The following is a 17423-nucleotide window of genomic DNA, read 5'->3' as shown; positions in this document are numbered from 1 at the left end:
TCTGCTTACAACTGTTCCTCCTCCTTTGTATTTCCATACTTGATAGTTCTACCTAGGTTGCCCTTTCTCTTAATCTGCGTGTGTTCTGTTGTGCATAGGGTTTTCAGAGGCCTACTATAGTTAAATTACACTGAGAATCATGGCCATGTTGACACACCAGTGCCAAAGGAAATAAGATAAACTGTCACTTACCTCTGTTCTAAAGAATATTCTTGCCACACTATTTCAAGATAAATTATTCTTTTGGCAGACTGTGGTATTTAAATATTGGGCATTTTCAACTGGTGTGTTTGTTGGTGTGTTTGTCTCTCCAAAATGAAAATTCAAAAGCATTAATTCTTTGATCTTCCTTAGTTATTGTTCAATTTTCAAATATAAGTGAAGTTATTGAGAAAATCCCATGGTTTGGATTAGGTACACATCTTTAAGGGGATCAAGAGAATCAGACTCATATATTTAAAGTGAAATAATTTTTCTTAAATGCTTTAAAGAGGTCATTTTTAGAATTGTCAAATTCAATACATTTTTCAATTTCTTCTTTGGTTATTGATTATGGATTCAATTAAAATTAATTTCTTGGCATTTTTAATCTATCTTTCAATTATCATAATGCTTATTGGTCCAGTTGTTAGGATTTTTGTTTTATCAATGTCTATGTGTATTCCATATTAACTACATTGGTAAATACTTCAATTGTCCTTTCATTTCCTTTCAGCAAAGTTGTGTCATATGCATGTTGATGTTGTTGATTGCCATCTAGTCGAGCACAATTCATAGTGACCCTATGAACCAAAGGCCTGGAGCCTTTCTATAACTATCATCATTTATTAAAGTTCATTGTTTCAAGAGGCATGTTGTTTAGGAAGTGGATCTCACTCTTGCTTCCAAACCTGTCTTAAATTGGGAGCTCCACCCAACACTGTCCACCATGGGTACCTGCTATGGCATTTGACTCCCCAATGGCACAAGGTTCAGCATCACAGCAACCCCAGATTACCTCAGTACAGCATATTGACAGAAGAGTGCTGTACCACTTGGAACAATGTTTCTCCAAAATATAATAACAACCAACTTGAAATACAAAGGCCCACCCTGAGGTATTTTTTACTCTATGCAAGAGGTTTAAATAAAAGAAATTTTTAAAAATCAATATAGTATATAGTTATTTTTATATGCCATTGAGTCGCCTGCAACATATGATGACTCTACAGATTTCACATAAGCACAATCAAGTGTTCTGGGATTTCCATTTTCCTCAAGGTTAGCCACAATTTGATGTGCTCCATACAGGCAAGTGCCTTTGCATAGTCAATGAAACACAGACATTCTTCTGGCACTCTGCTTTCTGCCAAGATCCATCTGATATTGGCAATAATGTCCCTAGTGCCACGGCCTCTTCTAAACCCAGCCTGTATTTCTAGTATTTCTCTGTCAAAGTACTGTTCCAGTCATTTCTGGATAATTTTCAGCAGGATTTTACTAGTGATATTAGTGATATTTTACTAGTGATATTGTTTGATAATTTCCACACTCTGTCGGGTCACCTTTTTTTTTGGAATGGGAATACATATACATCTCTTGCAGTAAGTTAGCCAAGTAGCTGTCCTCCAGATTTCTTGGCACAACCTGGTGAGCACACACACAGCAGCACTTATTTGCTAAATATGTCAATTCATATTCCATCAATTCCTGGGGCTTTATTTTTGTCAAGTCCTTCACAGAATCCTGAACTTCCTCCTTCATCACCACTGCCTCTTGCTCATATGTTGTTTTTTGAAATTCTTCTGTACCAGCCAATTCTTTTCAGTACAGTGACTCCTTAAGTCCTTTATCTTCTTTTAATGATTCCTGTATCATTCAATGTTCTGCCTGTACCATCCCTAAGCATTGGAACTCACAGCTTACATGTGTTCTTTAGTCATAGGATCATATGTATAGCAAATATTATTAATGAGAATGAGCTTTCTCTCAATTCTAGTACATCTTCTCAAACCTTTTGCTCAGGATATTGATAGAACAATATGGTGACAAGACATAACCCGGTGCATAACATTCTTGATTTTAACACATTCAACAGTTCTTTATTCTATTTAAATCACTGCTTTTTGGTCAATGTACACCTTCTGCATAGTTTAAATACAGTTAAGTGTTCTGTAATTATCAATTCTTTATAATGTTATCTATTATTTATTATGATTCATGAAATCAAAGGCCTTGACATAGTCAATAAAGCACAAGTAAATATCTTTCTGGCATTATCTACTTTTCTTTCAACCAAAATCCATCTGGCATAAGCTGGGATGTCCCTTATTCGATGACCTCTTGTTTTCCTTCAATAAGATTTGACTAATCTATGATATTAATATTATCGCTTTATAATTTTTATATTATATTCAGTCACTTATTTTTAATAGGTATAAATATTAATGTCTCTAAGCCATTTGGTGACAGCTTGCAGGTTTTTTTACACAGATGAATGAGCAATTTCAAGGATTGCATCTGTTTGTGGAAATACTGCAATTGGTATTTTGTAAGTTGTAAGTTCTTGAACCTTATTTTTCACAAATTCACAATATACAAATCTGTATCTAAGATAAATGAAGCAAGACTACTTCATAGAAGTAAGGATGGATTTATAAGATCTCACCTTACATTCTTTTACCATTTTATTGTCATTGTTGTTGTTAGAGATCATTGATCCAAGTATGACTAAGTTACCCACGATTATAACAGATATGAACCCAGTCCTATCCTGCGCCATTTTCACCATCTTTGGCACACTTGACCCCATTGATTGTATCAATCCATCTCAGTGGCGAGGGGAGGAATTCCTATCTTTTGCTGACCCTACATCTTTCTAAACATGATATTCCTTTCCAAGGAATAGCATAGCTTAGCTAAATGTTCAGACTATGAGTAACTAATCTTTGCCATCTTTGGTCCAAGGAACACTATGGCTGCACTTTCTCTAAGACATATCCATTTGTTCTTTCTGATGGTCCATGAGATATTACTGAAGAATAAATCATTAGTCTTTTAAAATTCTATTGCACAAACTCCTCTAATGTCATTTCTATCACCAAGAAATAATTTTCAACCGCTTATCTTTTCTTAGTCTTTGGTGTTTGGTGTGTAAATTTTAATATTAATGAATACTATTAATATATCTTCTCTACATAAGGAGGGAGTTTATATTTTTAGGTACTATTGACCTAACTCATCATGTCCCTATGAAAAAATAGATCTGAACTTAGCCCTGTTCTTCACCTCCCTCACAATCTCTATCATATTCATGTCCATGGTGAAAGTCAGTGTGTCAGTCTATGTTGTTGAGGGTCTTCCTCTAACTCTCTCTCTTTCCCTGCATGATGCCTCCTCAAGAATTTATTCCCTCTGAGAATATGTCCAAAGTATATGAGACAAAGTAGAACCACTCAGCCCGTAAATATTTAAAAGGAGAAAAGAAAATAATTTAAAAAGCTAGAAAAGTAAAGAATGCAAAGGAGAGACAGAAAGAAAGTTAACAGTAGATTTATTCAAGTAAAACAGCAGAAGGATCCTTGAGCCTGAATAAACTAAGAGTGCAAAGCCATATAATGTATATAAATCAAGAGATATTTGACAATTTTCTCCAAAGGTTGCTGAAGAAAACCTTGTATTTTGTATTTCCAAGTATATATTTTTATTTCCACTCTCAAACTTTATTATCACCAGTTTTAACTTTGAAAACGTGTTGGGGGTTTTTCGTGTATTTTTTTTAATTTTTTGTTTGTTTTTTGGTTTTGATTTTAAATAGAATACAAAGTGTTGCTTCATGATAGCATAAAGAGGTGAGGAAGAACTCTGTCAAACTCTGTTGAAGTGGAAGCTAAGTTAAAGTGGTTGATTCCTAGCCTGTGTGTCTTTTTCTGGACCTCTGGTAACCCTAATAACACTAGACCCTTTCACTACAACATAATTGCCTACTGGAAAGGAAAGAAAATGTCAAGGGGGACAAAAACTTTGTGAGACAAAGTTTCACCAAACTTGCCTCTAAGGAGCACTCTGGTTGCACTTCCTTCAAGACTGATTTGTTCTTTGGAAATCCACAGTATATTTAATGCTATTTCCCCACATCACAACTCAAAGGTATCAATTCTTATTTGGTATTTTTTAATTGAATATCCAACTTTAAGGTACATGGAAATAATTGAAAATATTACAGTTTAGATCAGGAACACTTTAGTCTTTAAACAGGCATTATTGCTCTTCAGAACTTTGCAGAGGTCCTTGAATGCAGATTTCCCCACTGCATACCCTTTTTTTATTTCTTGACTGCTGTTACCATAGATGCTCATGGTGGATTCATGTAAAATTAAATCACAATTCAATGAACAATTTCAATCTTTATCTACCTTGATGTTGTTGTAGGTCCAGTGGTGAGGATTTTTGTTTTCTTGATGTTTAGATGTAACTCATGTTGTAGGAAATGCTTAAGATCTTCTTCATTTTCAGCACACACTGTTATAACATCTGTGTAACACTGGTTGTTGATGAGTCTCCCTTTAATCGTGATGCCACATTCTTCCTCATACAATCTAGCTTCTTGATTGATTTGTTCAAAGTATAGATTAAAATAGAATGAAGAAAAAGTACAACCCTGATGTACACATTTCCTGATTTAAGCTATGCAGTGTCACTTGTCCTGTTTGTACAACTGCTGTTTGGTTGATATAGCAGTTTCACATAAGCACAGTTATGTCTGTTTTCTGGAATTCCTATTCTTCTCAATGTTAGCCATAACTTGTTATGATCTAAAGAGTCATGATCAATTAAACACAAGTGAATACCTTTCTGATATTCTATGCTTTTAGCCAAGATTCATCTGGTATCCGCAAAGATGTCAGTCTTTTTTTGCCCTAATCTCTTCTGAATCCAGCTTGAATTTCTGTCAGTTCTCTATTGATGTACTCTTCCAGCGATTTCTTAATTGATATTTTAAAGAACAATTACATAAAATTTTTACTTCCATTCATTCATTGCTGCACATTTTCCTCCCTACCCTCCACCCCAGTTTACTTTTCTCTTTAAAAAGATTATTTCATTGTTGTAGAATTTCTTCCTTTCTTCCACCATCTACTCCTCTTTTCTATGTACCTCTTATTCTGGACTGTTTCCTTACAAATAATACCTAGTAGTGTATTTCTTTTAGACAGTTTCTTCCCCTCTTCTGTTTAAATGCAGTGTTTATTATTTGTCACCTCTTTTTTTTTAGTTTCCCCCAAAGCCTCATGCCAGTCTTATTTTATAACAGTGGCATTATGAAGTATTTGTCTTTTATGTGACTGAAATATTTAACTCAGCATAATGTCCTAAAGGGTCACCCATTTTATATTTTATTCGTTCCTTGGTTTTCAGTGCTGTGTAATATTCCATTGTGTGAATATATCACAGCTTCTCTATCCATTCATTGAGAGGAGAGAATATATATAATAGATGAAGGGGACCTTCTTAGAATCAAATACCTGTGCACATCAAAAAACTTCTCCAACAGGGTAGAAAGGAAAGGCACAGACTGGGAAAAAAATATTTGGTAATGCATGTCTGATCAGGGACTTATATCTAGAATTTATAGAATACCCAGCCCCTCAATAAGAAAAAAAGGTAAACAATTTCAAAATGGGCATAGAATATGAACAAACACTTCAAAAAGAAGGCATTCAAGTGGCAAACAAACACATGAAGAATTGTTCAAAATCCCTAGCTCTATGAGAGATGCAAATCAAAACAACAATGAGATATCATCTCACCCAGTAAAAATAGTAAAATTCAACAGAGCAGCAAACAACAAATGCTAGTGAGGTTGTGAAGAAATTGGAAAATTTATTCACTGTTGATGGGAGTGTAAAATGGTGCAACCACTATGGAAGGCAGTATGATGCTTTCTCAAAAAGTTAGAAATAGAAATACCATTTCACCCAGCAATTGCACTACTGGGAATATATCCTAAAAATCAAGAACTACCACCCAGATATATGCATTGCTGCATTGTTCCAGCCATTTTTTAATGTGACATTAATATTGCTCAATAATTTTACATTCTGTTGGATCACCATTTTGGAGGATGAAGAAAAATATTAAACACTTCCAGTTAGTTAGATAGGCAGCTGTCTTTAATATTTGTTGAGAGACTAATATGTCTAATGTTGAGAATGTGTAAGATTGAATCTGTTTCCTAAACCAACTCAATAAGTATTCCATAAGTTTTGGAGAGAATTTTTTTTTTTTGCTAAGCATATTTTAAGCTCAAGGAACTAAAGAACAAATTCAAACCTCGAGTTGCTATAATCAAGGATGCTTTTGGCAGAATGTTAAATGATCCAGGAAGTATTAAAAGAAGATGGAAGGAATATACTGAGTCACTGTATCGAAAGGAATTGGAAGACAAAGAAGAATTTCATGAAACAACATATGAGCAAGAGCCTATGGTGATGAAGGAAGAAGTTCAGGCTGCTTTGAAGGACATGGCAAAAAATAAGGCTCCAGGAATAGATGGTATACCAATTGACATATTTCAGTTAACAGATGCTGCCCTGGATGTGCTCACCAAGTTGTGCCAAGAAATCTGGAGAATGACCATTTGGCCAACTGACTGAAAGAGATCTATATTTGTTCCTATCCCAAAGAAAGGTGACCAACAGAATGTGGAAACTACAGAACAATCTCACTGATTTCACATGCAAGCAAGATTTTACTGAAGATTATCCAAAAACAACTGGAACAACACATCAACAGAGAACTACCAGAAGGCCAGGCTGGGTTTAGAAGGGGTTGTGGTACTAGAGATATTGTAGCTGATGTTAGATGGATCTTGGCTGAAAACAGGGAATACCAGAGGAATGTCTATCTGTATTTCATTGACTATGCAAAGGCATTTGACTGTGTAGATCATATGGCTGACTCTGAGAAGAATGGGAATCCCAGAACACTTGATCGTTCTAATGCGAAACTTATACTTGGACCAGGAGGCAGTCGTCAGAACAGAGCAAGGGAACACTGCATGGTTCAAAATTGGGAAGGGCGTACGCCAGGGATGTGTCCTATCTCCATACCTTTACAATATGCAGAACAGATTATCCGGGAGGCTGGGCTCTATGAGGAAAATGTGGGGTCAAGATTGGTGGACGATTTATCAACAACCTGCGTTATGCGGATGACACAACCCTGCTTGCTGAAACTGAGGAGGACCTGAAGTGCCTACTGCAGCGTGTCAAGGACTGCAGCCTACAATATGGATTGAGGCTCAATGTCAAGAAGACAAAGATTCTCACCACTGGACCAATTAGCAGCATCAGGATGGATGGTGAAGAGATTGAGATTGTACACAGCTTTAGTTTGGTTGGCTTCATAGTCAACAGTCTTGGCACCAGTAGCCAGGAAATTAAAAGGCTCATTGCCATGGGAAAGTCTGTTGTTAGGGACCTCTCCAAAGTACTGAAGAGCAATGGTGTCTCTCTGGAGACTAAGGTGCGTCTGATACAGGCTTTGGTCTTCCCAATCACTTGCTATGCATCAGAGAGTTAGACAATGACCAAGTAGGATAGAAGGAGAATTGATGCCTTTGAGCTGTGGTGCTGAAGAAGAGTATTGAGAATACCGTGGACTGCTAGGAAAACAAACATATTTGTCCTGGAAAGGGTTAAACCGGGTAGCTCATTGGAGGCAAGGATTCTGAGGCTCCTTCTAACATACTTTGGACATGTTGTGAGGAGAGACCGGTCCTTGGAGAGGGACAACATGCTTGGGAGGGTGGAGGGACAGCTCAGGAGAGGAAGACCCTCTATGAGGTGGATTGATTCAGCGACTGGGATAATTGGGATGGGAGTGTCAGAGACGGTGCGATTGGCACAGGACAGAGCGGAGTTTAAGGCTGTTGTACATAGGGTTGCTATGAGTCGCAGGCGACTCAACGGTACATAACAACAACAACAACCCTTTTAGTGCAGCTTGGACATTTTCTTTAAGTACTACTGGTTGTTATCCTTAAATGGTTCAGTGTGGACCAATTATTTCTACCACAATGACTCTGGTTTCCTTCCATCTTCTTTTGATGTTTCCTGCATTATTGACAATTTTGCTCACAGAGTTCTTCAGTGTTATACTTAGAGGTTTAAACTTGTTCTTCAGTTCATTCACTTGAAAACTGCTGAATGTGTCCTTCCTTTGTGGTTTTCTAACTCCCACACTTTGCACATTTCATTATAATACTTTGCTTTGTCTTTTGGAGCTGCCCTTTGAAATATACCATGCCACTCTCTTACCACAGCTTTCTTTCCCTTTGTTTTAGTTTTATTTTATTTCAGTGCAAGTTTCAGAGTTTTTCTGATATCCATTTCTGTCTTCTGTTTTTTTTCACTGTCTTTATAATGACTTTTTGGTTTTTTTCATAGGTAATATCCTTCATGTCATTCAACAACTCATCTGGTCCTCAGTCATTATTGTTCATTACATCAAATTTATTTTTAAGATGATTTTTAAATTTGATTTTGATAGACTCAAGATCTATCCTTTGCTTCTCACTGATTTGTTTTCAATTTCTTAAACTTTAGTTTGAACCTACATATGAACAGTTAATGGTCTGTTCCACAGTCAGCCTCTGCCTGATTCAACTGCCGATACTGAGCCTCTCCAATGTCTCTTTGCACAGATGTAATCATTCTGATTTCTGCACTGTATTGTCTATCAATTGAAGTCCATGTATTTAGTCACTGTTCATGTTTTAAAATTATAAATCATTGTATAAAATTCTATTATGCAATCTCCAGCAACATTTCTATCATTAAGGGGATATTTTCCATTATTGGTCCTTTGTCTTTGTTTTCCATTTTTGTATTACAGTCATCAATTATTATTAATGAAACTTGATTACATACATGTTTGATCAAATTCAGAAAATTTTGCAAAAGTTGCTAGAAATTCTCCATTTCTTCATCTTTATCTTTCTTGGTTGAGATATATATATATGAATAATAGTTGTATTAACATGACCTCCTGTTGATACAATGTGTACATTATCCTGTTATTTACAACATTGTACATCAGCATGGATCTTGAAAGGCTCATTTTGAAGAAGAATGTTCCACTACTCGTCTTTTATTTCTGGCATAGTACATCATTTGATTCTATGATTCAGAATGACCAAAACCAGTCCTTCTCAGCTCACTAATGCTTAGGATATTGATCTTTATGCCTTGCACCTAATTTGTAGCTCCTTCCTGTATTCCTAGATTCATATTTCTTATAGTCTATGCTACAGGTACTAATAGATGTTCATAGTATTTTCTCCTAATTTTGGCCTTGTCACATCAACAGATGAAGGTCCTTCACTGGGTGTTGCACTGATGCTGGAAGACATTCTTTAGATATTTCAAATACCATCAAGATCACTCCTGGTGGACAAGTTTCACTGTTACTTCCAGACTAATACTAAGAAACAGAACTAACCATTCACTACTAAAATAATAGATCATCAAAAACCGTATGGACAATAGAAGAACATTATTAGATAACACCAGAAGATGAATTCCTCAAGTTGGAAGACACTTAAAATCCAACTGATGAAGACCAGTCTCCTATACATAGTCTATCATAATGAGATAAATAGAATAAACCAAATACAAAAACAGAAAAGGGTGAAATAATTTCCTTAGAGATATACAAACATCTCAGAGTCATGATTTAAGCCCAAGTATCCTTCCCAAGGATATTTAACTGTGTGGATCATAGCAAGTTGTGGCCTACATTGAAAAGAATGGGAGTCCCAAAGCACTTAATTGTGCTTATGTCAAACCTGTACCTTGACCAAGAGACTGTGGTGCAAACAGAGCAGGAGAAAACTGTATTGTTTAAAATTAAGAATGGCATACATCAGGGTTGTATTCTCTCTCCATGCCTATTTAATTATTCAAGAAACTGGACTTTAAGAGGAATGTGGCATCAGCATTGCAGGGAGACTCATCAATAACCTGAATTATGCAGATGACACAGCCCTGCTTGCTGAACATGAGGAAGACTTGAAACACCTGTAAAAGATCAAGTAATGCAGCCTTAGGGTATAGATTGCATTTCAATGTAAAAAAATAAAGACTCTTACAACTGGACTTTGAAGAAGAGATTGAAACTGTTATTAACTTCATCTTACTTGGATCCACAATTAACATCATTGGTACAAGTAGTCAGAAAATAAGGAGACACTTTACACTGGGAAAGTCTACAGTCAGGGACCACTTCAAATTATTGAGGAACAATGATGTTAGTTTGAGGAGTAAAATATGCCAGATTTAGGCCATGGTCTTTCTGATCAATTGCTGTGTCTAAGAGCTGGACAATGAATAAAAATGATAGAGGAATAGTTGATTTCTGTGAGTTGTCGTGTTGGAGAAGAACACAGAACATCCTATGGACTGCCAAAATAAAAAATATGTATAGCAAAGATAATAAGACTTCTCACATATTTCAGGCATGTTACTAAGTGGGCCTATTCTATGGAGAGGGACATGATGCTCAGAAAGCTAGAGAGTCAGCAAAGGAGGGGGAGACCCTCGACCTGTCACAATGGACTGTCTTTAGTGTGTTAGAAGTGTGAGGATGGCTAACATATGACAGAGTTCAGATCTAGATCTGTTGTACATAGGGTCATTATGGGCCATACTTGACTCGATAACACATAACAATAATACCTTTGACTTGGGAACACATTTCTTTACTAGCAGGTCACCATAGCTCACTCAATGTACACATTGTGATATATACATCTCACAATGGGATGAGTATTTCACTGTTATTTTTGTTGTCATTAGGTGATTGAAAAGACCATCACTTGAATCAGACACACCTTAGTCCTCAAACCGACATTATTACTCCTCAGTAATTTGGCCCCCAATTGCAGACTTTCCCAGCACAATATGTCTCCTGGTTTCCTGACTACGGGTACCAAGGATATTAATTGTGGATCCAAGTAAGACAAAGTTGTTCAGTTTCAATATTTTATCCATCTAGCATGATGCTACCTATTGATCCAGTGGTTAGAATCTGGGTTTATGCCATTGAGATGCAGTCTATATTGAAGGCTGTATTCTTTGATCTTCTGCAATAAATGCTTCACGTTCTCTTCATTTTCAGCTTCAATTCATATTATAGGCTAAAATCCTCGACCCTCTGCAGCAAATGCTTAAGCCCATCCTCAGTTTCAGTAAGACTTTTTCATCTGCATAATACAAGTTATTGATGTGTCTCCCTCCGATCCTAATGACACAGAATTCTCTTCATAGAATCCAGGTTTCAAATAATTTGCTTAGAATATATATTGAATAGGTATATATAGAGAAGATAATCCTCACACACTCCCTTCTTCATTTTAAACCATGTAGTTCCTTTGCTCTGTTCGCTCAACAGCCTCCTTGTCTAGGTATAGGTTTCCCATGAGCACAACTGAGTGCTCTGTAATTCCCATTCTTCTGAATGTTAGTCATAATTTGTTATTATCCACAAAGTCAAGTGCTTTTGCATGGTCAATAAAGCATAAATAGACATTCTTCTGATATCTACTGTTCCAGCCATTTCATAATGATCTTCAACAGTATATTTTTGTATTCATGTGATATTAATGATATTGTACAATAATTTTAATATTCTGTTAGATCACTTTTCTTGGGAATGGGAACAAATATGGGCCTCTTCCAAACTGTTAGCAGACAGCTGTTCTCCAAATTTTTTAGCACAGAAATGAGCACATCCAGGTCTGCATTTGTTAATTGAAACAAGTCAGTTGTTTATCCCATCAAATACCTGGGGCCTTATGTTTTGTCAATAATTTTAAATATTAAGTCAGTTATTTTTTATACAATGACTCTGTACATTTCCTGTATCTTCTTTTGATGTTTTCTGGTTCATTAAATATACTGCCTATAAAATCTTCAATATTGTGACTCATGGTTTACATTTGTTTGACAGTTTTCCCAACTTGATAAATGCAGAATGAGTTCTTCTCTTTTTATTGTCAAATTCCAGCTCTCTGCACATTTCATTTTATTACTTTGCTTTGTCTTCTGTATCCTCTGTCTTTGTGATGACCTTTTACTTTCTTCATGGATGATATTCTTGATATCATCCCATAACTCACCTGGTCTTCAATTTTTGGTGTTCAATCCTTCACACTTATTCTTCAGATGATTTTGAAATTCAGATGGAATAGATGCAAGATTTTAATATCTTTTTTCCTCATGGACATATTTTCATTTTCTTCAGCCTCAATTTGAACTTGTACTTGAGTAATTGATAATCTCACCTACAGTCTGCCCCTTGCTTAGTTTTGATTGCTGATATTGAGCTTCTTCAATAATTCCGTCCACAGATGTAGTCAGTCTGATACCTATGCAGCCCATCATGTGAGATCTAGGTATAAAGTTGATGGGTGGAGTGGTGAAGGAAATTGAAATAGTCTGTTCTCAAAAACAATGTGTTCAAATTTTTTAAATAAACTAGTACAAGATTTAAAAAATACATATTTGCAATGATGCAATCATGCAAAATATAAAATTTGATCATTCTATTGCAAGCTTCATTTTTATCATCAAGCTTGTACTTTCCAACTACTATTTCCAACTTTTGCATTCTTGATTACATTTCATTCATTTTTTGCAAGATTTGGTAAAAGTCTATTATTATTTCAGTTCTTTTCTAAAGATACACTTTTAGGCCTTGTTGCTCTCTTTATTCTTGTATCAATTCTTTACTCATGCTGTGATTTACTAAGATACTTTTCAAAATCAAGCCTGTAGTCCAATACTATTTACACAAAGCTTTCTCAAGATTCTAGAGTAAATGAATGCATTCTTGTCCTAAGATTCCCTAGCTAATTATTACTTATACCTCACTCTCCTTTTACTTGTATTTAACTGTGCACATGTCTCTCTTACTATTAATTTTATAGCCTCATAAGCATGGATAGCCTCTCATGATTTATACTAATGTTATATTATTCCACGACCTTCACATAATACATAGCTAAGAAATCATGGAGGACTTGGCCTTTTTGTAGATAGATACAATACTGCATACATGCACACACATCCTTTTATGGTTGGAAGCTCTGGGAACGAATGCCAGAACTGACTTTGCTAGGTAATAATCGAGTGTATGGGGAAGAAACATTGTGATTTATAGCTGGAGGAACATGATAGAGAGCTCTTAGGAGTTAGAAATAACTGCAATAGATTTGGGGTTTTTTAAAAATAATTGTATGTTTAATACAAGAAGAATAGAGTAAGGTCACGGAAGTTATGAGGGCAAGCAATAATGAAAGATTACACCATAATATTCCAGTGTATGATAAAAATACAAATTAGTAAAGAATAAATCTATAAAGTAGATCTTCATGAGAAATGCTTTAATTATACTTTTTTTCTTAAATAGAATGTAATTTTTGAGGACACATTAAGCTTGTAAAAAATATACAGGGTAAACCTCATTCATATTTGAACAAAATGGCAGAGATTCATCAAGGACAATGTTGGACTTACAGTCAAAACCACTAACTCAGAACATATGTCTACTAGTGTAATTAAGATTTGACCAGTAGTGATCTTGGTGATCTACATTTTATAATCTTGTTAAATGTTCTATTCTCCTTGCCTGCTTAATTGAACTGACCCCCAAAATGGGGAAAAACAAAACAAAATTAATAACAAATGATAAAATGAACGTTGATGGGATAATTTAAAGCTACACTAAAATATACTACAGGGATATTCTATCATAGTTAATCGGACAGTTGGATAGATGATTAACTGAAGTGACTGTTTTTATTGTTTAAGTTTTGTGGACTATAACAATACATGTTTTTTGTTGTTGTTATGTACTGTAAGGTTGGAACCAACTCATAGTTGTTCCTCCAGCAGTTTGGTTTTTTTTTCTGTTTGTTTTTTTTTTTTTTCCCCAGAGGCAGTTAATCACACAGAAGGAGACTGCCTATTCTCCTTTGGGGCAGCTGGCAGATTTTAACAGCATGCGTTTGGGATTGTAGTGCAATTTCTTACCACTCAGCCTCTAGAAGAGACTGATATTTGTCCCCATTCCAAAAAAGAGAAATCCAGCAGTTGTTGTTGTTGTTGTGTTGTTATATGCCATCAAGTCACCTGTGACTCCTATGCATAACAGCTCTGTAGCCAGCCCTGTCCTGAGACAATCTCACTGACTCCAACAAACCTAACTCCACTTCACTAATTATGGTATCAATCCATCTCATCTGTCATCTTCCTCACCTGTGCTGTTTCTCCACCCTTCCAAACATGATGTCCTTCGCTTAGTCCTTCCAAGCACGTTGTTCTTCTGCAAGGATTGGTCCCTCCTGGACAAGTGCACAAAGTATGTGAGGCAGAGCTTCAAAATTTCAAGTGCACCTTAGTCTGACATTGTTGCATCTCAGTATTCTGGAGAGGTCTCTGACAGCAAATTTATCTAATGCAATTCTCCTTTTGATTTCCTGACTGCTGGTGCCAAGAGTGTTGATTGTGGAGTCAAGCAAGGTGTAACTGTTAACAATCTCAATGTCTTTTCCATCCATCATGGTGCTGTCAACTGTTCCATTGGTGAGAATATTTGTTTTCTTGATTTTGAACTTCAATCCATATTTGAGAGTACAATACTTGACCTTCAGCACCAAGCACTTCAGGTCTGCCTCAGTTTTAGCAAGCATAACACATGTTGTTGATGAGTCTTCCTCAAATCCTGATGACACATTCCTATCCATAATGTCCAGCCTCCTGAATGATCTGTCATGTATATTGATTGAAAAGATATGGAGAAAGTATGCATCCCTAATGCATTTGCTTTCTGACTTTGAACCATGCAGTGTTTCCCTGTTCTATTCTGAGGACTGCTTCCTAGATCAAGTATAGGTTTTGTATAAGCAGTACTAAATGTTCTGTGATTTCCATTTTCCTCATGTTAACCACAATTGTTTGTGATCCACACATAGATTTCTCTCTGGAACTCTTTGCTTTCTGCCAAGATCCATCTGACATTGACAATAATGTCTCTTGTGCCATGGCCTCTTCTGAAGAAAAGGATGTTCTGGTATTTGTGATAGTTCTCTGTCAATATACTGGTCCATCCATTTCTGGATAACCTTCAACAGGATTTTGCTTGCATGGGATATGAGTGGTATTATACAATAATTTCCACACTCTGTCAGGTAACCATTTTTGGAATGGGAATAAACATGGATCTTTCAGTCAGTTGGCCAGTTAGTTTTCCTCTATATTTCTTGGCACAACCTGGTGAACACATCTAGGATAGCATATGTTTGTTGAAATATGTCAACTGGTATTCCATCATTTTATGGAGATTTTTTTTCTTGCCAAATCCTTAAGAGAAGTCTGAACTTCCTCCTTCATCTTCACTACTTCCTCTTGATTATATTTGTTTCTTGAAATTTTTCTACGTCAGCTGCATCTTTTTGTTGTAGCGACTCTGTATACTCTTTCCATCTTCTTTTAAAATTTCCTGAATCATTTGATATTCTACCCATAGCATCGTTCTATCAAACTATATGACTAGTAACACACACAAGCAAAACCCTGATGAAGATTATACAAAAGTGACTGGAAAATTAAATCAGCAGAGAACTATCAGAAATACAAACTGAATTTAGGAGAGGCTTTGGCACTAGGCACATTATTGCCAATGTCATATGGATCTTGGACAAAAACAGAGAGTACCAGAGGAATGTCTGTGTTTGATTGACTATTCAAAAGCATTTGACTGTGTGGATCATAACAAATTGTGGCTGATCTTAAGAAAAATGGGAATTTCAGGACTTCTGATTATGCTCATGTGAAACCTATACTTGGACCAGGAGGCAGTCATTAGAATAGAACAAGAAAACACTACATGTTTCAAAATCAGAAAAGGAATGTGTCAGAGATGTGTTCTACCTTCATACCTTTTCAATCTCTATGCAGAACAGATCATTCAACAGCCTGGACTTTATGAGTAGAAATGTGGCATCAGGACTGGAGGAAGACTCATAAACAACCTGTGCTATGCTGATAATAAACCTTGCTTGTTGTAACTGAGGAAAGTCTGAAGCTTTTGCTAAAGAGGGTCAAGGACTGTAGTTTGCAATATGGATGGAAGCTCAATGTCAAGAAAATGTAGATTCTCACCACTAGGCCAATCGGCAGCAACATGATAGATAGAGAAGAGATTAAGATTGTTATCAATTCAACTTGCTTATACCAGGAGTATACCAGAGGTCAGAAAATTAAAAGATGAATTGCATTGGGAAAGTTAGGGACCTCTCCAGAGTGCTGAAGAGCAATGATGTCAGTCTAAATACTAAATTACTGCTTGTGCAGGCCATGGTCTTTGCAATTACTTGTTATGCATCAGAGAGCTAGACAATGACCAAGGATGATAGAAGAATTGATGGCTTTGAGTTGTGCAAGAGAAAAGTATTGATCATACCATGACCTGCCAAGAGAACTAACAGGTCTGTTATGGAAAAGATGGTACATAATGCCAAGAATATAGCAAACAGCCTCAAACATAGTTAAAACCAAAACAAAAAACAAAGCTTCTTCTAAAAAAGCAGAAGTTATTGTAGACTCAGTGAATAACTCAGAGATATGGAGGTAGAAGAATTACATCAACATGGAGTTACATGAACAGCTACTGAAGAAGGTGCAAACAAAGGAAAAATAGAAGCCATAAGTAAAAGAAATATCCCAGAGACAAAAAGCCAGGAGAAATAGATTGGTGTGCAGGAACATAAATAACTATTGAAGAAATTGCAAAAAATTAGAAGAAAAATTTTACTATACTATACTAACGTTCTTGTTGTTGTTAAGAGCCGTCGAGTCATAGGCGACTCAGAGGGACCCTATTGAAATTAACAGTAATGCATAAAAATGAAATAAAAACTATCAATATCAAAATAACAGAAGTTCCCAATAAACTGTAGGGAGAAAAATGCAGAACAGATGAGGTGAAAACAGTCAGCAAGCTGTAAAATAAGAGTTTCACTGGGAACATACTAGAAGAAAAAACAGGCAACAAAAGGGAAATGAAGAATTAGAATTTTGTGAAATTCATCAAAAGTAACAATATATACATAATTGAAATACCAGAATAGGAGAGGAGGCAGGGAAAATACTGAGAAGATTATGGAAAAGGATAAAATTTCCCAAGTATCATGAAGAACAAGGATACCCAAATTCAAGAAGCTCAGTAAGGGACTTGAATCGGGACACACCCCTGCAGCTCTGACCCAGGACCCCTATTTTCAGGTATCGCATTGCTCCGCCCCCCCCGACCCGGCTCCCGCGCCCCCCCCCCAGCTCTGAACATTGGGACTGGCCAAGGTGCCGTGCGCAGACGCAGTG

Source organism: Elephantulus edwardii, unplaced genomic scaffold (assembly GCF_000299155.1).
Source record: "Elephantulus edwardii isolate Elephantulus edwardi_28Jun2011 unplaced genomic scaffold, EleEdw1.0 scaffold00044, whole genome shotgun sequence".
In the NCBI taxonomy this organism is placed as follows: Eukaryota; Metazoa; Chordata; class Mammalia; order Macroscelidea; family Macroscelididae; genus Elephantulus; species Elephantulus edwardii.
Note: the sequence above shows the minus strand (reverse complement) of the source record.